Source organism: Equus asinus, chromosome 1 (assembly GCF_041296235.1).
Source record: "Equus asinus isolate D_3611 breed Donkey chromosome 1, EquAss-T2T_v2, whole genome shotgun sequence".
In the NCBI taxonomy this organism is placed as follows: Eukaryota; Metazoa; Chordata; class Mammalia; order Perissodactyla; family Equidae; genus Equus; species Equus asinus.
The window spans coordinates 110,753,213-110,781,209 of NC_091790.1; the positions used below are offsets into that span (position 1 = coordinate 110,753,213).

General features: G+C 44.1%; 1 protein-coding gene across 5 annotated transcripts in view; it reads right to left on the reverse strand.

Annotated features, from left to right (window-relative positions):
* The window catches only part of LHFPL3 (LHFPL tetraspan subfamily member 3), a 499,890-nt gene that overhangs the window by 117,414 nt on the left and 354,479 nt on the right, over window positions 1-27,997 (reverse strand). The gene's annotated exons all lie outside the window — the stretch shown is intronic.

Below are 27,997 nucleotides of genomic sequence, written 5' to 3' on the forward strand. Positions count from 1 at the left end.
ACAATAGTGAAAAGCTATTTAGTCATGGATAGTACCATGTCAAAGTGAACTGAAATAAATAGCTGTGACGGAGGTAATAGAGTTCGGACTCGTAGAGAATTCTAGCAGTTTTTGGATCAAATGGGAGAGAGACGTGTTGTGGCTTCCAGGGAAGAAGCTGGCCGTAAAGAGGTCTTCTCTCAGATTTAAAAAACTACTTTACAGGCTGCCAGCATTCTAGCTAATGAGGAGTCTGGAGGCACGTACTTCCATCCATTCTCCTTCCCAACACATCTACCTGACTATCTTTCTATCCACTGGATGGTTTTAGGCAGCAAGATCCTGCTTTTGTGGGGTGAGAGGAAGCGGACAAAGAAAGTGGGAACAAGGACAGGGATGACAGTGATGGGAAAACGCTCTATCTTTGAGTGGCAATGCGGTGCTTCCCGTCGGTCTCTAGTACTGAAACTTCATGATTTCGAATTTCTTAAAGATCAAGTATCTCTCCACGACCCTTAGAGAGACTGGGAGTGGACAAGCTCTCAGGTTCCTGAGAGTATAGTATCTCCAGAAAGAAAAACCTGAAATCATCCTGCAGCCACCACGAAAGAGCTCTCAAAGACTGGCTGTCAGCTAAGGTTATCCTAATTTGATAGGCCAGGTGAATCAAGACACAGGAATCTAAGAATACCGAGACCCTGACCTCCTGGGAGAATATTATTTACAGTCAGGTGGGAAATATATTCCTTAGGATCCATGAAAATCAGAATCTCTCTCCATTTTCTTCGATTGGCAGAGGTGGCAGTAGCCCAAAGAAGCTGAGATTCCCAAGGATGGCAAGGCAACCCGCAGTTTCAGCCACGCCTCCAAAGAGGCAGGCAGGTGGGGAGACCCCTGAACTGTAGAGATCACGTGAGTGGAAGCTAAAAATATCCAGGAATGTGTGATGTAAGGCTGCCAGAAACCCTTTCTCTATACTTAACTCCATGATTAATTAAACTCTTTTTAATTATGCCAGGATTAGCCCTGTCAATAGAAATGTTGCCCACAGGCTCGGTTCCCAGCCTTTTGAAATGTCCTTCGTACTTTTGTGTTTGTTTTGTGAGCAATCAGAAAGTTTCCCTGAAGCCAAGGGAGTCTAAGCCAATGACAGCCTCCCCTCCTCAGATCAGATCACCACGGTGATAGCTGGGTTACTGGAATGGAATCGGCTCAGAAAGTTCCAATTACACCAAGAAGAAGCTCGAAGCAAAAGGCAGCAGGTTATGGAAATAATAATGGAATACCAATCTCAGAAAAACAACGATAAAGTCTAAAATTTGTGGAAGATCTTCCAGAAAGTTCAAGATGTTCTATCCACGCTTTTCATTTATGTCAACGATGAAAGACCAAATGACTTAATAATAAAATCATGCATTTGAAGAGTATTTTACAGCTGTGAATTGCTTTTGCTCATCCTGCCATATTTGATCCTTATTTGAACCTGAGAAGTAGAAAGGTATATAATATATTCATTTTGTATACAAGGAAAATGAAGCTCAAAAAGGTTTTGTGACTTGTTCAAAGTCTCCAATGACTAGGAATCCATTTGTCTAGCAACGAGCCAGCTGTGAATTTCGATGCGCTAGCATGTCCTGTTCAACATATTTCAGCATGGTGGATTCCAGAGGATGGGCTTGGCATCTTGACATAAATCAAATAATTACTCAGATTCCTATAGCCTATTCTAGGCACCACGGGCTTCAAAAAGAAAACAGGATGTGATGCTGCTCACAGGTGGTTCACAGTCTGGTTGGGGAGAACGGCCCTGAAATAAGGAATAAACAAGACAACTGCAAAATTGGATACTACCAAAAAAAAAAAAAAAGGAGTGCAAGCAAATTCCAAAAAGGAGATGTAAATATGGCCAGGCAATGCTGGGGGGGCGGGGGTTCCAATCCGAGAGGAGGCAGGATCTAGATGAACGAGGGCTGTAGAGAAGCAGGCTCTGCCCATGGGGAGAGCAGAGGGGGTGTGTGAATCTGAGCCAGGGAGCAAAAAGGCAGCTCAGGAAGCATCTTGATTTTAGTTATGTACAGGGAGATTTTGGAATTTGTGGGGAGACTTGCGTTGGGTTGTGAATAAGTCGGGTTATGAGGACCCAAAGCATTGAAAACTTCAAAGTAAATTTCAAGCCTTGGGACCGCATTTGGAAGCCACTGGACAGCCAGGCTGGAGAGCAAAACACAAAGGTTTACGCTATTGCTTTACCGTCTGGTTCACTCTCCTCAGCAAAGCTCTGGCACTGGCTTTCTTCTTGTCTTACAAGACAGTCTTGAATACAAAAACCTAGCAGGATAAATCAGGAAATTCAGAACCCAGAGACAGACCTGTGTGGCTGGCAAATTCTACAATATGTAATGTTAATTTAGTGCCTTTATTACATAGCAGAGAAGGAAAAACTTCTAGAAAAAGTTAAGGACTATAATCGGTCTGATAAGGATTGCAATCAATCTGAATATTGACAGAGTCTTGTTAAAGTCTTCACTCCTCCATGAGATGTGTATGGAGAGGAATTCTCTCAAAGAACACCTAAGTCAGCCACAGCCACCTGAACCCAGGGCTGGTAATAATCAGAGTTGGAGACTAATAACGGGAGGAAAATCACAGTTTATGAATGGATGACTAGGTTAGGTAATTTTTTCTGGTTTCCTACTGCTCTTTAAGCCATCCAAACCCATTTTAGGGTGCATATGGATTTAGAAGAAAATGGTGGGGAAGGAGTGATTGATGCCCGAAAACAGGAGCCAAAGTTTCTTACTCCAGGTAGGCTGGGTATTGGGACAGGAAGTCGGAATCTATGTTTTTATGTTAATTTTGTTTCCTCCATGGTGGCTTCCTATGCAGATAGTTGAGGGTTGGTTGGAACATGGAAAACCCCAGAAACCCAACCCCGTTAAAGACGGCCCCTTTGCATTCCTCTCAACTGCAGGAGTCTGTTGGCCTCACAGTCCTTAAAACTCACTTATTCCCTGACGTCTGTCCCCAGGACTGAGTTAGTTTCTCTCCATATATTCATCAAGAACACCATGCACTTATCAGCTATAGTATGAGTGTGTGTGTGTGTGAGAGAGAGAGAGAGAGAGATGGAGAGTGAAAGAGGGAGGGAGAGAGAGAGAAAGAGAGCGTAGACAGTGCAGGTTGGTTGCTGGCCTCCCATTGCAGTTATGGAAGGCAAGCTGTCAGTGAGCAGGGGATGGGGGCCATGAATTCCATTCTTCACTCAGTCCTTCTCAGTCCCTCTGTGCTTTCCATACCATGAGCATCTTGCTGTGTTGTGTTTTGGAGTTTAAAGATGTTTAGTTTTTTAAAAAAAGCCTAGTCCATAAATGCAAGAATGGTGGTCAACCAAGCAGCAGCAAGTGCTTCTCACACGGCGGAAGGAAAAGCTGGACGTGTTGGACTTAGAGAAATGGTAGCACTTTCCTAAAGGGATTTTCTTTTTCTTTTTTTTTTAAAGGAAGAGACTTTTTTTTTAAAGATTGGCACCTGAGCTAACATCTGTTGCCAATCTTTCCTTTTATCTTCTTCTTCATCTCCCCAAAACTCCCCAGTACATAGCTGTGTATTTTAGTTGTGGGTCCTTCTGGTTGTGCTGTGTAGGACATCACCTCAGCATGGCCCGATGAGTGGTGCTAGGCCAGTACCCAGGATCTGAGTTGCTGAAAGCCTGGGCTGCCAAAATGGAGCGCATGGACTTAACCACTTGGCCATGGGGCCAGCCCCACTAAAGGGATTTTCAAGGGTAATTCTGGCTATACATAATTTTTGCCCTGCCACTGACTTTAAGCCACAACTCCGGTGTAAATGCAGTCTTATTGCGGAGTGAGAGGGGGAATGAATGCAGGTGAAGGGAAAGACTGAGGAAGTGGCCAGTCTGAACTGGATGACCCTGTCACCAACACCTTAGGAAAGTGTGTCCTTGCCCATGAATGGTCACATGCTCCAACTGTTGAGGCCGCACCTTGCTCTCAGTCTTCAGCTTTCACATGAGGAAGGCAGGGAGAAGACCATGGTATCCTCATTAAAAAGACAAGGACGTCAGGGTCCTCACTGGCCTCAGTCAGTGGGAAAGCATTTGACTTTGAACTCCAGACTCAGTTTATATTCTCACATGCGTAATTTAAGCACAATATAGAGCACTATGTGCTGTCTCAACGGTGCAGGAACAAAAGTAACAGAAGAAGATTTTCATAGTCCCATTGGATGAAGCTCTACGAAACTAGATTGAAAAGATAAAGTGTGAAATGGTGTGTGAACAGAACGAGCCAAGTTAATGGGGGAGTCTGCGCAGCGACAGCTGACCGGATTCAAGATCGAACCCGGCTGATGCCTTCTGGAGAACACGGTCTTGAAGGGCCCATTCACATCCCTTGATACACATATGCTGAGCTCCCTAACAGTTAGGCTGTGGGTGATTCTGTTCTGCTTTTTAGACTATAAATCAGTTGACCTACATCATGTGCCAGAGATTATAAGAACAGAACCAGGAAGGCTGCTGAGAATGCTTTCCATAAAGGAATTACATTTTCTCCCACACGCGAACAGAAAGAAATGGTTTCTGCTCTTCCTATGGTACTACACACAATTTAAGAAGGGATCACTGGGGATAGGTTGCATTGCACAGGGTTTAAAAATTCAATGGGAAAGAATGCAAGGAAGAGAACCATCTCAGATCTATCGTTCTCATGCTCTCTATTGTTTTAGGATATGTGACTATACTGGGAATAAGCTAACGTTAATTTTTGCCCTCACCGCTGCTGTGTTTCATCAAGTCACCCAAATTATACTTAAAGCAATTGCAAGACTTTCCTTTTCTTGAAGGGCAGAGAGCATAAGCTGAACAGCATGAGGCTTCGGTGATGAAGCTCAGAGTGTTTCTGAGTGGTTCTCAATGAGACTGTGAGAACAAGGCCCTTTAAGAAGGGGAGAAGATCTGCCACAATGTCCAGTGACGAAAACATTAAAAGACAACAAAACAAAGCAAAGCGTAAAGTAAGTGACTTGCAATAGCAAAGAGGGAGCATGATAATTACACATCGCAAGTAGGCCTCGTCATTCACAGGGCACAATGAGAGAATTTTCTAGAACTGTCTTGTTGGTTCTGAACAATGTTGGGCTTTTAGTAAATATACCACATTGTGTCTTTAAAAGTTATTTTTCTAATAATACAAATGCGTTCGTGTGATCTGGGTAATTAAACTTAACTATGTAATTAGAACAAATGAGCAGAATTAGATTGCACTAGTCATGTGTAACAACATTATTAGGTATATAAATCTTTTCTTCAATTTTTATATGAGACACACACACACAGTAGTATTACCCAACAGGACCATGAACCTTCATCTTGTTGTGTCGTTCCGGACAGCACCTATTATTTGAATCCCTCTTACTCCTCTCCCTACGAGGAATTACACAGCAGCACTAGAGATGTTAATGAGGTCTGTTAGTGAGAATGCATGCCTAAGAAGCAGATAGAGAAACTTGATTGCATGATAATAATAATAGCTGCCATTTATTAAGCATCACATTATGCCAGGTATTGGGTTAATCACTTTATATATCATCTCATCCAAAATTTGACCACTCTGTGAGGTAGCTGTTATTCTTATCCTTGTTTGACAGATGAGGAGTCTGAGGAAATAGTGACCCAGCTACAGATAATTCCAAAGTTCGGCTCCTAACCATTGCACTACTTTGACTTTGATAAAATTGATTATTTTAATTCTAAGTACTGCCAGTCAAAGCCCCCACCCACTGCCCTTATATCTTTCCTGTGGACAGCTGAATTTGGCACAAACGTTTCATTGTGTAACCAGTAGCTAAGTGGTTGGACAGCTGTGCTGAGGTGGGAAAATGTTTTGGGTGAAATTGTGTGCATCACAGCTATATTGCTCTTTGCTGAGTGTTTACTTCACACCCATGAAGCATGAGTTGTTGCCAGGAAGAGAAGGTTGGGCGCGGTGGAGAGTCTGACCACACACAGCATCTGGCATGGACACAGAATGGAGCTAGAGAAGGGCCAGTGCATGAGGAGAAGGGTGTCTGCGATGAGGGGGATTTGGGGTCTGGGAGGAAGGACTGCCCGAACAGGTGGGGACCAGAACACAGGGACATTGTTGGTCCAACCAATGCTTGTGGAATTAACTCTGTAGGAGATGGGAACCCATGGAGGTGTGAGTGGGGTTGCTACATAACGAAATTTTCCCTTTAGAATGAAAGCGCTAGCACGAGTGTGGACAATGAACTTACCGGAGGAGCAAACGGAGATAGGAAGAAAGGCATGGCAGGAGTCCATTTGAGAGAAGATGAGGCCCTAGGGAAGGAGACAAGTGGCCAGATTCTCAAGACATTTCTAGTTTAGGGTCAGCAGGGTTGGATATTCAGTGAAAGCAGGTCGGGAGAATCAAGGATAATATTAACCAAGACCATGAGGAGAAGCTTTTTTATTTCCCCCAGGAGAGGTTAAATACATTAGATTTTGGATATGTTGAATCTGAGAGGTCTATGGGACAGTCAGCAGGTGTTCAGAGAGTGGATGGAATCAGGTTCTGGAGCTTCGAGCTGGGTAGAGGCTAGAGATCAAGATGCTCATTACTTAGCAGATGTTTGTTGAGTGCCTCCTAAACTCCAGGCTCCAGTTTGAAGACTTGGCATAGAGCAGTGACAGTCATCAACATGTAAGTGGCTGGCAAAGCCGGAGGAGTGGCTGACAACTTTGGGAGTGTGAGAACAACAGAGGATGGCCAAGGACAGCACCCTGAGGGACCTTGACAACCAAAGGGCAGAGGGGGAGGCGGAGGAGGGAGCAAAGGGGGCTGAGATGGAGTGAAGGGCGGGAGACACGGTATTAGAGGGAAGAAAGGGAGGGCATCGGGTCCACTTTTTTTTTTTAATTAAAAATACTTTTAATGTAGAAACGTATAACCTAAAATTTACCGTCTTAGCCATTTTTAAGTGTACAGTTCAACTCAGTGTTGAGTGTATTTACATTGTTGTACAACAAATCCCCAGAACTTTTTTATCTTGTAAAACTGAAACTCCATACCCATTAAACAACAACTCCCATTTCTCCCTCCCCAGCCCCCGGCAGTCAACATTCTACTTTCTGCTTCTATGAGTTTCACTTCTTTCGATGCTTCACCTAAGTGCAATTGTACAGGATTTCTCTTTCTGTGACTGGCTTATTTTTCTAGCATACTGTCCTCCAGGCGCATCCATATCGTAGCGTGTGACAAGATTCCCTTCCTTTTTAAGGCTGAGTAATATGTACGAAGGCTGAATCATTTTCCATTGTGTGTATATACCATATTCTGTTTATCCATTCATCCGTCGATGGACCTTTGTGTTGCTTCCATCTCTTGGCAATTGCGAATAGTGCCGCTATGACACGGGTGCGTAAATAACTCTTCAAGACACTGCTTTCAGTTCTTCTGGAGATGTATGCAGAAGTAGGGGTGCTGGATCATACGGTAGCTCTGTTTTAAATTTTTTGAGGAACAACCATATTCTTTCCTATAGTCCTCTTGGTTTTTGATATTACTGCCTAATTCTGACTGGGAAGAATAGAAATGCTAGCTATTTTGTATACCAGCAGTTTAGGAGCAGAATATGTACATTATCTTATTTAATCCTCAAAACAATGTCCTGAAGAGGTATTATTCCCATAGGCTGCAGGTGAGGTACAGAATCCTGAGTGGGCCACAGAGCTGGTTAGGATTTGGGACTTGAATTCAGGTCTCTCCTCATTTTCACATGTAGCCATTTTGATGTTTTATTTCTAATGAGAAGCGCTCATTTCCCCAAGTTCCGAAGCGATTTATGAAATGTTTTTCATAATTTGGAGAGTATTTTGTGAATCACAAGGTCACATTCAGAAGGACTGAGAGTTGGTAATTATACTGCCACTCTTTGATAAGTCTGGCCCCCAGTTCTTCACAAGTGGTATCTTTCTATGCAGAAACAGAGGCAGTTGATTGCCACGGCTCACCCACGGCAGTCCAGGTTAGCACCATCCTGAGCCTCTCCTCTTCAGCCTGGTGTTGGCCTTGTACCCACTTGCTGTTATTGTGCAGAATTAATGAATAGTTTGCAAACTAGCATCACTTCTGCGAAAGTTGATGGACACGTTAATTATATCTTATTCAGATTTCACAGTTGCATGACCCAGATTCTCCTTTTCTGCCAACTTACCAAAGAATCAGTGGCATTTTAGAAACTCTACTAAACATATTAGACAGTATTAAAATGCAAGCAGTGGAGGAACTGGCCATGCAGAAACGGGAAGATGAGGAGCTTGGCTTATCCAACTTCGGAGCCAGAGTCAAGTGGTCCATTTTCAGGTTTTAGGGAGATTCAGCAGTGCATATGTTTCCCCTCTGGGGTTTTATTAAAAACTTTCGTAGGCACTGTATCTCCTCAGTGTCTCCTTTCTATTCTGCAAGGATCAAAGCATTTGCTGGAAGCCTGGTCTCAGCTGCTAATCACCAATGTCCTAAGTGCATTACATCTCTTGTTTTTGATGTCTGTCGTCTACTTTTCTGGAAGATTGGGATGCACACTTGGGTTTGAATCGTGGCTGCACCACTTTTTCTTGAGCTACTACTGTGATAGACATTAGGTAGATGCTGGGATGCTACGCAGCAATAAACAAGATACAGTCCATGCCTAGGGGAGCTCAGAGAGAGCCCACAGGGTTAAACAAGTAAGCAGGCAATTATACTACACTGTGATGGGGCTCTGCCCAGGGGAAGGACGGTCACTGTGGACACACACAGGAGAGATCCCCCTCCCAGTAGCTGAGTGGAGGGCTAGGCCAGGGAAAGCTGCCTGGAGGAAGTGCTGTCTCAACCAGTGTTTCTCAGACTTTAGCGTGCACCAGAATCAGCTGGGGGGATTGTTAAAATAGAGATTTCTCGGCCCCATCTCTAGAATTTCTGTTTCAGTAGGTCTGGGGTGGGGCCTGAGAATTTGCGTTTCTAACAAGTTCCCAGTTGATGCTGATGGGCCGGCTCTGGGACCACATTTTGAGAATCACTTGACTCAGCCAAGATCTGGAAGAGGGTGAAAGTGGAAAATGTAGGTGTGTGTGCACATTTGTGTACACGTATTTGTGCTCATGGAAGGCAGGTAAAAGAAGGCACGACATCGATATTGTAGAGTGTATATTGAGAGGTGAAGATGGTGGTGTCAGCAGTGACAAATCACAGAGGACCTGGCTGGCCATGCTGAGGAGTTTCGTCATGGCGATGGGAAGCTGCTTGAGTGTTTTAGTCAGGAGAGTGATGTGAGGTGATGCGCAGTATAGAAAGGCTGCTCTGGCTTCACGGTGGATAATGGGATGGAAGGGGCAACACCGGAGCAGGGAGCCCAGTCAGCCAGACAGGAAGGCATTACGGTAGTCCAGGAGAAAGATGATGATGGCTGTGCAGACACTGTTTTCTGTTGAGGAGGAGGCTGCGGTGGGTTGAAGATGGCCGCAAATTCTTGGATTCCTCTTCCCATTGAGAGATGGGGTCTATGTCTCCTCCCTTCGAATCCGGGTGGGCTTAGGACTAGTTGATCAACAGAAGAAAGCAGAAGCGATGCTCTGCCAGAGGCCAGGCTCGGGCTCTAAGAAACTGGCAGCTTTCTTGTCCTATCTCTTGGAGCACTTGTTCTTGGATCCCTGACCTGCCTTGTGAGATGACTGATGACCTTGCTGGAGAGACCATGTGGAGAAGTTTCGAGATCACATAGAGAGGAAGAGGGTCCCAGCTTTCTGGTTATCCTTGCCAACATGCCAGGAATGTGAGTGAAGACATCTTGGAAATTCTAGCCCAGCCCAGCTGCTAGCTGAGTCTCATCGAGTGGCCCCAGCCGATGCCATGAGGAGGAGAAGAATTATCCCGCAGAGCTCCGCCTGAATTTCTGACCCACAATACCATGAAACTAAGAGAATGGTTGTTGCTTTAAGCCATTAAGTTTTGGGATAGTTTTTTCTGCAATAATAGATAACTGGAACACTTTCACTAATCGAATCACAAAGAACATCAATATTTAAAGGGCAGACAGAGGAAGAGGGACCCTCAAAGTAGAATAAATTGGAAGGAGGGAGGAAAATAAGAAGAGTGTGGTGTCATGGAAGCCAAAAGAAGAGAGTGCGTCAGGCAGAAAGGAGTGGCTATCAGTGTCAAACGCTGCAGAGAAGTAGAAAAAGTTAAGAACCGAACAGTGTCCCTCAGATTTAGTGGCCCAGAGGTCACTGGTGGCATTGGCGAAACTCTGCTCAGTCCAGAAGACAGCCTGCAGTGAGGGAGTGGGTGAGGAGGCAGAAGGCAACGCTGTCAAGAAGCTTCACGATGAAGAAAGAGGGTAGATCTGGGGGTATGTAGGGTTCAGAAAAGGTTCTTATTTTTAAGTTATCAGACTCGAGCGTATTTCAGTGCTGATGAAGAATATAAAATGCAGGTAAAAGGTGAAGAGACGGACTGGGGGCAAATGGCTACTGTAAGGTTCTGCAGAAGCCGGAGGGGAGGTGCTCCATGGTACAAGCAGAGGGATTTGCTCGGGATGCAAGAGTGGACCCCTTTTCCACTGTGAAGGGAGAAAATGGGAAAATGATGACACAGAGGAAGATACATGTGTAGACGTGTAGCAGCTGTAAGGCGAGGTACTTTATCTGATGATGCCTATCTCTCCTGTGAAAAAGAAGCAAGGTTGTGAGTTCAGATTGCTGGGGGTTTGGTGAGGTAAGACTTTTAGGAGAATAAAGAAACTTGAAATAGCCACTGTGGCGGATAGCAGGGGACCAAGCAGAGAAACACAGAAGGACTGCATCCTTGGTGATGGTACCTATTTCGGTGGTTGTGTGATTTTTTTCTTCCTTCGATACAACTTTACAGTTCAGGTGCAGAATCAAAGAAGGCAGACAGTTGGATTAATCCAGAGTTGGAGTCTTGGTGGACTCATATAAGGACACATGGCAATGAATTTGAGGATGTTGGCAAAGAAAGGATTGAAATGAGGGTGTACTGGTCAGAAAGCAAGTGATGAAAGAGAAAGAAAGTCAAGTTGCAGGATCAAGGTCTTGATCAGCTTGAAGGACAGAGAATGGACAGCTGGGTTTGGATTTTTGGAGTTTCCAGGTAATGGCAGAATCTAGGATCTATAGCAGGAGGCTGACGTGGAAAGGAGGGAAGAGCACTGAAGTAGAGGAAATCAAAGAACTGAGAGATTACATTTATGTGGCTGGTCACCGAGGAGGTCTCTGCGAAGGTGGCAGGGCTTGAGGGTGAAGGGCGACTTGGGCGCAGTTGCCGAAGTGTTCAGTGTGCAGGTGGGGAGGTGGTGAATCCCGGTGTGAGGAGAGGCTGGGAGAGAGGCAGGCTGGGCGCAGGAATCTCAAGGAGCCTTTTTTTTTTTGTATATTTGTTTTTAACCTGAGCCTGCCACGATATACCCTGGAAGGAGCACTGGAAATCAACGAGGACACTGTCACCACCAGCTTAAAAAGCTGTGGGACAATGAGCCATTTCTCTGGACAGGGCTGCAGAAGTGGGGTCCTCAGGGCAAGGCTGGGTTTTGGCTGAGGCGAGGAGGTGAGGAGGAGGGAAAATTCAGGGAGGAGGTTGAGGGAGTTTTAAAAATTTTTTTGGCGAGGAAGATTGGCCCTGAGCTAACATCTGTTGCCAATCTTCCTCTTTTAGCTCGAGGATGATTGTTGCTGAGCTAACATCTGTGCCAATCTTCCTCTATTTTATCTGAGATGCTGCCACAGCACAGCTTGACGAGGAGTGCTAGGTCTGCGCCCGGGATCCAAACCTGTGAACCCCAGGCTGCAGAAGTGGAGTGCGCGAATTTAACCACTATGCCATTGGGCTGGCCCCAGAGGGAGTTTTTTCTTAACTGTAGAACGGGGGTGCCAGGGATTGCCGACAGTGGGAGCCTTGCCTGGGTCCCTGCTGTGGCTCCCTCCCTTCCCGGGATTCTTGGTTCCTGGAAGGAAAGAGGGGGCCCGCACCAGCACTCACCAAGAGTCGGAAGTGGCCACCAGTGTGGAGTGGGGTACTATCCTTGTGGATGTGGGATCTCTCTGCCCAAAGATGGTGCCACACCTGGACAGATGTGCACAAGAGGTGGGCTCCCAGGCCCTGTAAAACTGTGAAATTCACCCTTCCTTCCTTCACTCACAGGCATGATTATACGCCATGAGATTACTTTAAAAAAACAGAAATTTATACTATTTGTAGGCGTTCCATGTAGGGTTTTAGCCATGAAGCTGTGCTCCGGGGATGGATTCTTAGGGACGGACCACAGCTATCATAAGAGGCCTACAGACAGTCGTCAAGTGGGACCTGCTGCACGTGTCTATGGAGATTGTCTGTAGCCAACACATATCAGCTCTGAATCCATGTTCAGGGAGGAAGGAAGGAAACGAAAACTCAAGATCGAGAATTCTGGAGTATGGTCTGCCAAGCTATGTTTCAGATGCGGAAGACGCAAAAAATAAATAAGGTACCTCTCTGCCCTCGAGGAGCTCCAAGTTGAGACAAGTGAACACACACTGACAGAAGGCGACACTCACGCGGTGCTTACTGTGTGCTAGACGCCGCTGAAGGGCTTTACACGTATGACCTGCTTGATCCTCACAAGCACCCCCTGAAGTGCGTCCTCTTATTATCCCCACGCTACAGAAGAAGAAACCGAGGCATGGGGTTCACACACCTATGAAGTGGCAGAGCCAGGCCTTGAACACGCTCCACAACAGGCAGCTGCCTGTAATTACAACACATGGGGAAATAGCTGTGGAAGGCTCAGGACAGGGAGTGAAAGGGAAGGCGGGTTCCTAGAGGACATGTGTCGCCTTCGAACCCTGTCCGGAAGACTAACAATAGCTCACACTGAGTTAGCCAGGCATTATGGCGGGTACTCGACGTACAATAATTGTGTTGAACCGAACCCTCCTGACATCCCTTTGCAGTGGGCTCAGTTGTCCTCCTCCGCCTTTTAGAGAAGAGGATACTGAAACACAGAATGGTTTAGCACTAGCTGAATGTCACAGAGCATGTGTGGGAGCCTGGATTTTAACCAAGGCAGTCTGGTGCCAGAGCCGGGCACCCCATCACTGCCCTGTAGGTGCCTCAGCCCAGGAGCTCCAGCGGGAGAAAGGGTGGGTGATGGTGGGAGGGGAAAGGGGGCCTCAGGGCTGAGGGGAGTGTGTAGGCCAAGGCAGGAGGAGGTCGTGTGGCAAATGCAGTAGAAGTTAGCGGGCTCAGGGAGTTCCTGTAGGGAGCGCACCATTGTTGGAAAACTGGACAAACACATTGTGAGGGATTTTAATTCCTCTTGGGAATCAGGATATTGTTCCTTCCACGTGAGTATGTGGAGATCAGGGGGCCTCCTGGGTAAATCTGTGGAGTGGTCAAGTCTGTGGTGGGTGTGCTCCTGCCTGCCCCCTCCCCACACCAGGCACATGTCCCAAACTCCAGCGGCTCAGCCACTCGGACAGTCAACCAAGTCTGGCTTCATGAGGTGACAGCTCATCAAGGCACGCAGCCCAAGGCGGGCATGGGCGCCACCTCCACACAAGGTTGTGGGAGAATGAGCCGATTCACAGTAAGCTTAGGCTTCAGAGGGGTCAACAACAAATCTAAACCTGGCTCAGTCTTCTGGTTCCAAAGCACGTGAAGGATATCATGAGGGCTCAGGATCTCCACAGCCGCAGCACCTATGGAGCCACCGCCCCGGTAGGACCTGAGCTGCTTCCTTCTCAGTCCTTGTCCTCCCTCCACGGCAGGGCTCTAGTTCCAGGGAGCTGAGCCCAGCATGTCTCGGGAGGAGTTTGGGGAAGCACTGTTGGAGGAAGGAGAGCAAACTAAATACATCCCAGATTCGCTCCTCGCATCAAATCCCGCACAGCCTGGCAGGCAGCTGGTAAAGTAAAGCTGCTGAAAGGATTTACTTAAATCACAAGGAATGCTCTCCTTCCCCTTTCCTTTCACTTGGAGGAATTTCTTGAAAGAACGTGATGTCGGCTGTGTTTCCATTCCAACTCTGCCTCCAGAGCAGAGGATAGGGAAGGAGAGAATACGAGCGGCTCAGCTATGGCACCTGAGCCAAGTATCCGCCATCCGGAGAGGACAGGGAAATGGCCTCCCCAGTTTTCTGCAGAGTAATTAAGACAAGCGATTTTCTTGGACGTGCTGGCAATCAGGCGCTGGGGATTTCTGGGAAGGTTGCCTTTGGGGGTTTGGATCAGGCCAAGGGAATGATTAGCTGCAGAGGGAAATGAGAAACTGCAGATACAGCAACCAGGAAAAGCCAGGTGGCTCCTCATTCCCATCAGACCCTGGACCCGCGGCCTTCCCCAACATGGTGCTTGCAGCAAGAGGTCCAGGACCGATGGGCCACGGAGGGGCGTCTGCCCAAGGGCTTCAGAGCTTATTAGAGTGCCACTCCCAGCTCACCTCTTGAGCTCTGTTTTCTAGGAGTCCCAGGGAGGAAAATACCAAGTGCTTAAGCTTGAGTGCTCATCTCCAAACATCAAAGACCCTGCAGGGACCCACTAAGACCATACATGGAACACTGTACTTTCAAGACAGAAAATGAAGATAAGAGATGAGCTTCTTTCTCCTAAGGTCACACCATAATCCAAGGGGCTGCCATTTAGCTCCCTGCATCCTTTTCCTGTGGCCCAGACAACTCGAGACGCGTAGAGGTCACAATGCTCAGAAACGGACAGCACTGTGTCCTCTGGATGATGCTGGAACACAAAGTGCCTTTCCAGTGAGACGGTCTCAGAACAGAGTTCACTAACTCGAGCGTCATTTTATTTTTCAAGTAAGGCTTTTTGCAGCTGCATCAGGGGCGAGGGGTGTTCAGACATAAGTAGGTATGTTTGTTCCCCTTGTTGTAAAAGCCTGTCATGGTTTTTTACAACGTGGGCTTGGTTATCCTTCAGCCTAGCAGCCCAGCCATCCAATCTGACCTGCACAGTCCCACATGCTGTAAAATCGGGAACCAAACACAGGACAAATAGGCAATGACAATAAAACATCTAAATGTGAGTGTAAATATTTGGGACGTTAAAGCGGCACTTTCTTGTTAGTCTAGGACCAGAGATTGTTCAAGTGTGGTCCCGGGGCTGGCAGATTCCCATCATCTGGCAGCTTGTTAGAAATGCATGTTCCTGGGCCCCATTCCAGATCTTCAGAATCAGAAACTCTGGGGGAGAGGCCCAGCAGAGGTGGAGGCTAGGAAGGTGACACTGATGTCCATGGCTGGTGAGAACACTGGTTTACACTGACCTGAGTAAAAGGGGAGCAGTCAGGAGCTCCTGTGCCTGGGCTAGGATTTCAGCATGTTTCAGATACAGGATGTCTTCCCCTGAGCCTGCAAGGAAGGCCTCAGGAGGAGGCCTGTATTGCAATGGGGAGACCCACAGTTACCTTGGTAGCATCTGGATTTAGGGTGTGATTTTTTTTAAAAAATCACTCTACTTGGCATTATAATCATGGCAATAGGCTCAAGTGTCACATTTCCAAACACATTTTTCTTATCCGTGTGGGCGCGTAATTTCAGTTGTAGCCTGGATGACGTGGGACATACAGAGGTGACTTACTTGCTAGTCCTTTGCATCTGTGATGTTCACCACAATGAAGCTTCGATGTTCTTAGGGCTAGGTGTAGATTTACACCCACTGGATCCACACCCCTCTGTGGCTTTGGTCTGGTATCAGCCAGTTCACACCCTAAACCCAAACTAGAAAATACGGGCAGAGGCTATTTTTGGAATTGCATTCTCTTTTTTTTTGCTAAACAATGCATTCCAAGATTCTGATACAAATCGGATGCATCTTAGCAAATATATGGAAAAATCAAGATTTAAGAAGAGAGAGAACATGCATTTTTTTTTTTTATGTTCTGATAAGCTGAGAAAAAAAGATAGAAAAGAAAGTTCAGAGAATCCAAAAGAAGAAACCCTGAAGAATAAGCCTTTTAGACAAGAAGAAAGATTGTTAGTTGCTGGCTATATTCAGAAGATTTGCATTTTTAAAGTTAATGACTAAAATAATAAAACTTCCAGTTAAATTATCACAGTGGCTGCTTGCTTCAGGGCAACACAAAACCTTTGAAATTTTGAATCAGATTCTATAGTCTGGCAGGAGAGGGTATTTTAAATTCTTGCAAAGTATTTCTTTAGTCTCTGTAACTTTTCTCCACCTGGTCCGCAATTCTCACACACCTGGCAGGAAAATGAAAAAAAATTCGTTTTGTATAAAAAAAAACTTAGTATTTGGGCACAAATGGATAATATTAAGACAGATGAGGCTTCCTTGGGAATACCGTTTGGTTAGTACGTATAAAAAAATCAGTAGCTGCATTTAATTGCCTGAAAGGCATCATATTATGGTTATCCTGTTTATGAGCCTTGGTGTAATTCAACCCTTAATGTGTGCATTGACAATGGGGCAGGACCCCTGACATCAAACCTGCCCCAGAACAGCCAGTGATGCCCTGTAACTGTGACACCTGCGCTGATAGCTCAGCACTTGCCTTGCATCAAAGAGGCAGGGTGAGAGGAAATTTGACAGTGTGGTTCTGCTCTAACGTATAAGATGCTAAGGCTCATACATTTTGCCTCCTGAATGGGGCCTTTAATCCAGCATGCTCTGTACTGCAAACAGAGATCCTGAGAGCAAAACTCCATAAAAGGAACATGATCAGAAAGCACTGAATATACAAAAGTACTTGAATGAAACGGACCATATCTTGATGTTCAGAATGTAAGTAATCAAAGCGCTCTTTTTCTACAAAGGCCAGCTTCTGGAAAAACACCGGGACAGAGTGGTAAGCATTTGTTTAGAGGTTTTACTGGGGTTTAAGCTCTGGAAAAGCAAAAGGTTGCGTTTGACCTCATGTTGCAAAGACCCTTTCTCTCTACATTATCTGAGTGAAAGTACAGAAGCATACAGCAGAGTGGTTAGAATTGGGTTCTGGAAACTGGCTGCCTGAAACCAAATCGGGGCTCTGTCGCTTATCAGCTGAGGGACATTGGACGAGTTACCTGAAAGTTTTTTGCTTTAGTTTCTTCATCTGTGCAATGGGGATAATACCCATTATCCCCCTTATAATATAGATAATACCAGCATCTAACTCCTAATTAGGGTTTGGTAATATACATGAAAGGCTTAGAGCCAGGCCTGGCACGTTGCAGGTGCTCAACAAATTTTGCTATTATTACCATTCTCATTGTAACTTTTATTAATGAGGGTCCTGTACGAAGAGGAAGAGAAAAGGAGAGGGCCTACCACTTTCTTCCCACCTTTTCTCCTTTTCCCGTCCTTCTGCCACCCTTCTTTCTTCCTCTTTCTATTTCTTTGCCGTATTCCAAAAGGGATCTGAAGCTGAGGACGGAACACTGAGTATGTTTGCTGTCACGTGGTGAAGCTGGGAGACCTGAGGCTGGGAGACCTGAATTCTCTTTGCGGCTTTACCGTCGGCAGGCTGGGTGGCTGCAGAGACGTTCTCTCCCCTTCTGTGTTGGTTTGCTAGGGCTGCTGTAACAGAGTACTGCAGCCTGAATGACTTAAAACAATAGAAATTTATTGTCTCGGGGTTCTGGGGGCTAGAGGTCTGAATCAAGGTGTCGGCAGGACTGGTTCCTTCTGAGCACTGTGAGGAAGAATCAGTTCTAGGCCTCTTGCCAAGCTTCTTGAGGTTTTCTGGCAATCTTTGGTGTTCCTTGGCTTGTAGAAGCATTATTCTGCCCTCTGCCTTCATGGTCGCACAGTGTCCTCCCTGTGTGGGTGTCTGTGTCCAAATTTCCCCTTTTTATAAGGACTGGATTAGGGGCCCACCCTACTCCAGTGTGACCTCATCTTAACTAATTATATCTGCAACAACTCTATTTGCAGAAAAGTTCAAATTTTGAAGTACTGGGGGATAGGACTTCAACATATAAACTTGGTGGTGGTGGTGGGGGGGGGTGGGGTGGGGACATGACACAATTCAACCTATAACATGAGGGGACAGTTCTCAGAGGCTTCTGAATATTGCCGTGCTCTGCCGTTCTCCAAGAGGGGCATAAAGTATGCGGGGCATTTCTCAAACTTCTCTAACTGGAGAGCACTTGTGTTCTGCTGTGGAGAATTAGGACAGCCTCACGCTAAGCAGGAAGGCCTTTTGGGCAATGCTGATGGGCCTGTTACTTCCATCATGAATATGCACAACCAGGGCTGAGTGCAACCAGGCACAAGAAATCCTCCCTCCATTTCAAGGGAGAGCCTGCCTTGGCTCCCCCAAGTGGCATCCTGCCTGTCCTTGGTTAGCTCCCCAGGCTGATGGGTAAAGCCGGGCTAGCAGCCCCTCACTGTCCTGTTAGTTCATGGGTGGGCGAGGACCCCCCCCAGGGGGCCTCTCTGGCTCAGAGGCAGCTGGTGTGTGTGACATGGAGGCTGGGCAGCTGCATTTACATTCAAGTGGCTGTGATCCCCATACCAACCAGAAGGGAAAGCCCACAAGGGAGAAAATGACTTAGTCATAACATTTTAATAAATAGGTTAAAAGAAAAACCTGCCTCAGCTTCTCTTTGTGTGTGTTGCTGTCAGCAAGCACATCTCTCGTAGCAAGCTGACATTCTTGTCGACTGCGCTGTTAAAGCACTCGGAAGAAGATAATTACCCAATAAAGTTAATGTTAGCCAGATTGCACAGAACTTGAATTAAAAATGTATCTCATCGCAGGACTGCAGCCTGAGTCGTGTGTCTCACCCGTTGAATGTGTGGTTTGCGGCCTCGAGAGCAGGAAACATCACGGGAGGGAGGCTGCCATTTACATTCTGAAGGTGAAGCCACTCTTGGAAGGAGGAGCCTGAGGATGGTTTTTCTTTGCCTGAGGCAGCAAGGGAATGAGATTTCTGCTTTCTACTTGATCTCTGTGTGATGCTTCCCTTCGCTTTGCAGGGCAGCCGTGCAGTTTAGCGCACCTGCCCTTTCCCGGTGAACAGTGAGCTGAGGTGGCAGCAGAATGGGAAAGGGCACCGCTGCGTGAGTCCTAGTGTCCTTGTAGTGTTGGTGCGAGGAGGTGGTCTGAGCTGCTGTTTAAGCTCTGCTGCCTGCACACCCTGGGACTGCATGGCTGCAAGACAGCTCACACCAAGGCCATTAGGTTGGGACAGAAGAGGGCAGGACCCGGGGTCAAAAGAATGGGGTTCTAATAGTCACTGTGTCACTACCTAACTGAATGATTTTTGGCAAGTCAGTTCCCTTCTTTACATCTCATTTTTCTCATCTGTCAAATGGAGGTAAAAAATTTACTCTAGAGGCCAGCCCGGTGATAGAGTAGCTAAGTTTGTGTGCTCTGCTACAGTGATCCCAGGTTTGTGGGTTCAGATCCTGGGCACAGACCGACACACCACTCATCAAGCCATGCTGTGGCGGTGTCCCACATACAAAATAGAAGAAGACTGGCACAGACATTAGCTCAGGGACAATCTTCCTCAAGCAAAAATAGGAAGATTGACAACAGATGTTAGCTCAGGGCCTGTCTTTCTCACACATACACAAAATTCACTCTATCCTCGGGGGTGAGAGAATAAAAAGAATAATAGACATGGAAGTACCATGAATATAAGTAGTTATCATTAGCCTTAAATGCTTTACCAGCAAGGAAGTTGTCATTTTAGGATATTAAAAAAAAAGGACAAAAGAAAAACTAATAAAAATAAAAAATAAAACTAAGGAATCTCCCAAAAAACAAAAGTCCAGGACCAGATGGCTTCACTGGTGAATTCTACCAAACATTCAAAGAAGAATTAATACTAATCTTTCTTAAACTCTTCCAAAAAATAGAAGAGGAAGGAATGCTTCCAAACTTTTTTTACGAGGCCAACATTACCCTAATACAAAAGCCAGGCAAGGTTCCCACGAGAAAAGAAAATTACAGGCCAATATCCATGATGAACATAGATGCAAAAATCCTCAGCAAAATATTAGCAAACTCAGTTCAACAATACATAAAAGGATCATATACCATGATGAAGTGGGATTTATTCCAGGGATGCAAGGATGGTTTAACACTTGCAAATCAATAAAGGTGATACATACCTTAACAAAATGAAGGATAAAAATCACATGATCATCACAATAGATGCAGAAAAAGCATCTGACAAACTTCAACATCCATTTATAATAAAAACTCTCAATAAAGTGGGTATAGAGAGAATGTACCTGAACATAATAAAAGCCATATATGACAAACCCACAGCTAACATCATACTCAATGGTGTAATCTGAAAGCTTTTCCTCTAAGATCAGGAAGAAGACGATGATGTCCACTCTTGCTACTTTTATTCAACATAGTATTGAAAGTCCTAGCCAGGGCAATTAGGCAAGAAAAAGAAATAAAAGGGATCCAAATTGTAAAGGAATAAATAAAATCATCACTATTAGCAGACGATACAGTATTAAATATAGAAAACCCTAAAAACTCCACCACAAAATCATTAGAATAAACAAACTCAGTAAAGTTGCAGAACAAAACCAAATAGATCTTCCTCAACTTACGATAGGGTTACATCCCCATAAACCCATCGTGAGTTGAAAATGCATTTAACATACCCAACCTACCAAACATCATAGTTTAGCTGAGCCTCCTTAAATGTGCTCAGAACACTTACATTAGCCTACAGTTGCGAAAAATTAACACAAAGCCTATTTTGTCATAAAGTGTTGGATAGCTCATGTAATTTATTAAATACTGTACTGAAAGTGAAAAACAGAATGGTTCTACGTGTATTGGCTGTTTACCATTGTGATCACGTGGCTGACTGGGGGCTGTGGCTCACTGTTGCTGCCCAGCATCAGGAGAGAGTATAATACCACCTATCAATAGCCTGGGAAAAGATCAAAATTCAAAATTTGAAGTATAGTTTGTACTGAATGCTTATCACTTTTGCATCATCATAAAGTCGAAAAATTATAAGTCGAACCATTGTGAGTTGGGGACCATCTGTATCCAAAAATCTGTTGTGTTTCTATATGCTGATAACAAACTATCAGAAAGAGAAATTGAGAAAACAATCCCATTTACAATTGGAATAAAATACCTAGGAATAAATTTAACCAAGGAGATAAAATCCTTGTATACCGAAAACTATAACACAATAATGAAAGAAATTGAAGACACAAATAAGTGGAAAGATATTCCATGCTCATGGACTGGAAGAATTCATATCAAAATGTCCATACTACCTAAAGCAATCTACAGGTTCAATGCAATCTCTATCAAAATTCCAGTGGCATTTTTCATAGAAATAGAACAAACAATCCTAAAATTTGTATGAAACCACAAAAGACCCCAAACAGCCAAAGCAATCTTGAGACAGAAGAACAAAGCTGGAGGTATCATGCTCTCTGATTTCAAATTATATTACAGAGCTATAGTAATCAAAACAGCATTTGCATAGAAACAGACACATAGATCAATGGAACAGAATAGAGCCTAGAAATAAACCCACACATATATGGCCAATTAATTTACAACAAAGGAGTCAAATATATACACTGGGGAAAAATAGTCACTTCAATAAATGGTGTTGGGAAATTGGACAGTGAATGCAAACAAATGAAACTGGATCACTATCTTACACCATACACAAAAATTAACTCAAAATGGATTAAAGATTTGGATGTAAGACCTGAAACCATAAAACTCCTGAAAGAAAGTATAGGCAATAAGATCCTTGACATGGGTCTTCGTGATGAGTTTTTGAATTTGACACCAAAAGCAAAGGCAACAAAAGTAAAAATAAACAAGTGGGACTATATCAAACTAAAAAGCTTCTGCCCAGCAAAGGAAACCATCAACAAAATGAAAATACAACCTACTGAATGGGAGAAAATATTTGTGAATCACATTTGATAAGGGGTTAATATCCAAAATATATAAAGAACCCATACAAATCAATATCAAAAACACAAACAATCTGATTAAAAAATGGGCAGAGGTCCTGAACAGATATTTTCCCAAAGAAGATATACAGATGGCCCTCAGGTACATGAAAAGATATTCAACATCACTAATCATCAGGGAAATGCAAACCAAAACCACAATGAGATATCACCTTACACCCATTCAGAATGACTGTTATCAAAAAGACAAGAAATAACAAGTATTGGTGGGATGTGGAGAAAAGGGAACCCTCATACATTGTTGGTGGGAAAGTAAATTGGTGCAGCCACTATGGAAAACAGTATGGAGGTTCCTCAAAAAACTAAAACTAGAACTACCATATGGTCCAGCAATTCCACTGCTGAGTATTCATCTGAAGAAAATGAAAACACTAATTCAAAAACATATATGCTCCTCTATGTTCAGTGCAGCATTATCTACAACAGCCAAGGCATGGAAACAACTTAAGTATCCATTGACGGATGAACGGGTGGTTGGCAGAGGCAGGGGGTGGAGGATGGGAGAAATAAGGGAAGGGGGTCAAAAGGTACAAGTTTTCAGTTATAAAATAAATGTCATGTGGATGTAGCGTACAGCACGGTGACTACAGTTAATAATACTATATTGCACATTTGAAAGTTGCTAAGAGAGTAGATCTTACTAGTTCTCATCACAAGGAAAAAATTTTGTAACTATGTATGGTGACCGATGTTAACCAGACTTATTGTGGTGACCATTTTTCAATATATACAGATATCAAATCATTACGTTGTACACCTGAAACTAATGTCATGCTAAATGTCAATTATACCTCTATACAAAAAAAATAACATAAATAAAAAAACTAAAGGTAAAGTTCGGGCTCAGGGAAAAAATTCTAAAGTCTTTTATTTTCTTCAGAGTAAGCAAAGCACTCATGGATGAGGTTGTATTAATGAGTTACTACAAAATAGAGCCAAAATATCAAATGCATTGGGCTAAAAAATTAGTTTTCTTTTAAGAAATCTAGAGAAATACTCAAAATATAACATAACTACAACTATATAACTAGTAGTATATATTTCCCAAATCTGTAGAATTGGAGAAGAAGGCTATATTCTTGACTGACATAAATGATCTATCAAATGGCAGCAAGAACTAGCGGAGAGAGCACCGAGCAGACAGATGCTACCTCTGACAGGAACAAATCATGAGAAAACCACCTCTGTGCCTTTGTTCCCACACCTCGAAAATGGAAATGATAATTCCTGTCCTAGTCAACTCACAGGGTTGAATGAAACGAGATGAAATACATATCTGAAAAAGTCAAACTGCCATCCACCTGCGAGGTACCACTATTTTAATTATTTGGTCAGGTCTCTGTTCTTATTATAATCCAATTCAACAAACATTGATTGAAGTCTGTAGGCCAAGTGCAGCAAGTGTGGTGAAGAAGTTACTCATACTGTGTGGCTCTGTGAAGCAAGAGGAGAAAGAGGTGGCTTCTGGCTGGAAGGGCTGAGAAGGGTTCATTACAGAGGTGATGTGTGAGCCGCCTCTCAAAAGTCTGAACGAGCAAAGATTCATTCATTCATACATTCATTCCATCAATATTTGTTGGGCTCCACCCCATGCCAACCTTGTTCTATGGCCTTAGGAGTTCATCAATGAACAGAAAAAGATCCCTACACTTAAGGAATTTATAGTCTAATGGAGGAAGGTGGGGGCCAGGTGAGGCAGAAGATGCAAGTCGTAAGGGTGAGCAGAGATCATCTAGGAGAAGACAGCAGTGTTAACAAACACACAGAAAGGGAACTCACAGGGGCTCTGGCAAATAAGCTTCATTTCTGGTTTTACTTCAGATTACTTGATAGTAGCTGCCTGGAATCTGTGTTGAGGGGCATTCTGAGACTTCCTTCTGGCTCAAATGGAAGGGTGCCAGGATTGATTAATGATGCCTGCAATGGGTGTGGGAAGGGAAAACTGGAGCATGTGTGCCAGATATTTGCCAGTCCCAGAGAGGGCCCACGTGGCTAGCTTATACCTGTGCCGTTATGGTCTGTGCTCTTCCAGTTTCCTGAGAATGTTATGAAGCTCAATAAGCAAGCATTATTAAGTCCAGCACTTGCTTGTACATGAAGAATTATTTGGATATTCTCAGAGAAAGGCTCTCCTACATAAATCGAAGCGTTACTGGTCTGCTTCTTCAATCTTTTATCTCCCCTACATTGAGACCACACACCGTCATGTAACTCAGCTATGTTTCAAAGAACCTGTTTCTGGTTGTGGTTCCACTTCTTTGGCTCCCTGGACCCCAACTCAAAGTGAGTTTCAGCCTCTTAGATTCTCAGAAGTTTTAGTTGCTTATTTGCTATTCTTGTCTTCTGTTTGGAGTTATCTAATTCGTCCCCTTCACAGCAATTTAGAAAGAGAGCAATCTAGCTCTTTCCTGTAAGTCTCCCGAGGAAACTATACAGGCCTCCTTGTTGACTCATCTTCTTTGCCTCATATCTCTTGCAGTGTATTGAGGTTCCAGAATATCTCATACTAGGGCGACTCCAGCTTTCTGGCTGGGCCTTAAAGATAGATGGAAGGAAGCCTTTGATATGTCAGATAAATAAATTTAGAAAATCCTTTCTCTGTTGAGACTATACTGCTCTTAAGCCATTGTCTTAGTGCAAAATTTATTTTGCATGTCAAAAGGAAATTGTTAATTTTTTTCTATTAGATTGAACTACAGGAAATTGCTATATTTTAGGTCAAAAAAGTTGACTGCCAGCAATTTCCTGTGGTTCAACCTAATATTTGTATACCTTTTTTTTTTTTTAAACAATCCTAATCTTGAGGATCTGGGCTTTAGGCTGTTTAGGGAGAAGTTCTTGTACTTAGAAAGGCAAAAGAGAAATGAACGTTAATATTCTGTCAAAACATGTCTTTCTGCCTTCAAAGCCCATTCTTCTGCTTCCCTCCTTAACGACAGTAAGAAAAGCCGCTCGACGTCCTTGCTTCCCAAAGTGGAAGAGTTAGATACTCTTCAACTCAGCTTTTATGGATGACATAAAGCCAGAAGGCAGCTTGTCCCCTTCAGTAGTCCCTGGTTGGATGGAAAAAGAAAGCATTTAATGAGAGTCCCCTGGGATGTTTGAAATGATATCCACACCTCTATTTGTTTCCCAAATGACTGAGGACTATCTGGTTTCTGGATTAACTGTTGCACACATCTGTATTTAATAGCTGATGAACCTTGAAGGAAGACTAGGCTGGGGTTCAGAGAAGTTTTGTCCAGGCATCCCTTTTTATTTCACTCATGCAATCCAAAGGCTGCGTGTGCATGCAGGTGTGGAAGCACCTGAGTGTTTTGATTGACATTTGTATGATGGATTGCAGTGAAACTAAAGAGTGCAACAGAATAGGCTAGTTGGAGAGAGGGCTGTTTCAGCTTGATAGAAGGCAGCAAGAAACCCATCTTCTAAAAGGGGGATGCTGGGAGTACCATTCTATTCCTGGAAATAAAGTCAAATTAATCTTTTTGTGCCAGGAGCTTTGCTTGCTGGACCTATTTCTCAATGTCTGAAAACTGTCAGTCACAGAAATAATGCAACCAGTTGGTTAATTAGCAGGGATTCTGCTGCTGGGAAGGGGAGCATCCACAGATGAGAAAGGGACACTAAGAGATCTTAATTCCCGGCATTGTCACCTCATACCGTTTAGTCACACAGTACCTCTAGCTACGTGGGTGAAGTAGCAGGCTCGAGACCACCTCTGCTGACTTCACTAAGAAAAATGGAAACACGGAGAGTAGTTTTCACTCCTCAAAGATAGGAGTGTGAAATCAGTTCACAAAAGGCCAGTGAGATGTTGCCCTCTGGTGTCAACTTTTTCTCACAGAGCCAAGAAAGGGGTTCTCAGCAAATTCTGATTCCTTCAGCCAATTGGCCAGGTCATTATACTTAAAAACAATATAGAACATGAAGATCAAAACTAGAGATCGGTGATATTTCCAGTAAGAGGAAGGAAGGAAGAGGCAATGTTCCCACTGTTCTTTTCATCAGAAGAATCACAAGCGTATTTGGATGTCTGCTTCTGTCTTTCATGAGTACTTTCCTTGGAGGCTCATGTGGAAGAAGTCAGCAGCTTCTTTTTCTTTGCTGAAAGAGTCATTATCTCAGAGATTTAAGTCTTAGAAAACTGGGGATGCCACATGGTAGAGATGAGAGGATAAAAAACAGGATCTGGGAATATTTGCTTTTAGGCAAAGATGAAATCAACATGTCATTTCTCTCCTTTGCTCTACCATCTCCTTAAAGTCATGTCACATGAAGTTACCTGTAAAAAATTATCTTATGAGTGGAGGACAAAACCAAAAGTGGTGGTGTGATTGTTAGGAGAGGGAGTCAGAAGCCACTGAACTCTAGGTTTTTATTCTCAAGCGAACCCATGGATTTGGTAATATACTTTGGTCAATCCATTTGACCTCCATGATTTTTTCAACAAAATCGCTCCCTGCCTCGTGTGGAAGTTGCAAGGTTGTTTAATCAGGATTTGTACGTTGAGAGGCTCACTGAAAGGTGCTTAGAAATACACGGTAGTGTAACAAAGTAAGCTGAAGACACATTACAACAGGGATGAAAAATACTCACAGAGTACCTAAAATTCATTTTGGAGGAGCCGAAATGCGAACTTGACCCAGAGACTACATAAGTACCAGTTGGAGAGAATCATAGCAGCTTCCATGGGCCTCAGAATATCAGAGACGGGGTGATTCTGTTACCCTGTCCCTCTGGAGTGTTACCTGAATTTTCAAACCCTCTCTCTGGGTCCTGTCCAAGATGGCAGCAATCTGCCAGCGGCACTTCTGGGTTTACAGATCGTCTAGCATTCACACTTCATCTTCCAGAGCTCACTCCCTGACTGCGGGGCCAAACGACCTCTCTCAGCTCCATCGAACTCCCAGCTGCTCTAGTCCTGACAGTTTCTATTTGATCACTACGAACCTCCTCACTGAGGGTACTAACTAGAAGGCTCCAGAGCTGTACGTGACAGTTACCTTGACAACCATCATCTTCGGAAAGTCCCAGCCTCTGTCACCTGATCACAACTTTAACCTGTACTTATTGGTTGGGATTAGAACTTCAACATTCAAAATTTGGAGATGTTCAGTGATTTTTGTTTTTAGCTTTTTGAAAAGAAAATCCAAGTTTCCTAAGATAAAGACAAACAATTACAATCCTTCCCATGATTATAGGCTCTGCTAAATGCAAATCATAATGGAAATAAAATGTATGAACTTGGTATGCAAACCAAGACTAAGCTACTTCGGATTTGGTGCCAATCAGAGATAATGACTAAAAATCCTTGAAGTGGGTTTTCCTTCCCCAAACATCATTTTATGTGTTTTGAGTATGACTTGTCTGTGACATCCAGTATGGTTCTCCAAACTCACAGTTTGAACTTTGCCATAGATTGGTAGGGTAGTAGAGGGAAAAAATAGAGGAGAGAAGGAAGTTAGAAGAGAAAAAAAATGGAGTGGGAGGTGGGGAGAAGAATGAAAGAAGAAAGGAATGTTTATCTTATTCCTCATTCTCTGATATCAAACTTCTGCCACTCATCTGAGGGGCCCAGAATTGGAGGATCCTGCACAGGTTAGAAGTACGGCAGTGGTTTTCAAACTCTCTGCCAGGGAACCCCAGGGGTTCTTTTTGCGGGCTGGCTCATAGATGCAGAGGGAGAGAAAAGCTCTGTACCCTTTTTTCCAGACCTTTCATGGACTTTACAGCAAAATGGAATCCTAAACAGAGAGCCAAATATAGTTTTCCAGGTGAAATTTAACCCATTTAACATTTTAGTTTTAAAATTAAGACCATCAGAGCTAATCTTCCTCAAGAAAAAAAAAGAGAGGAGGATTGGCAGTAGGTGTTAGCTCAGGGCTAACATTTGTAATTGGTTCATGCCCCTCAAGGCTGGACTTTCTAAGCTCAGAGGCTGCTTCTCACATTGGCCTCTGCCAAAGCCTTGGTCCTGCGGCATTCAGACTGCCAAGAAAAGTCTGGCTTTGGGTCATCCCA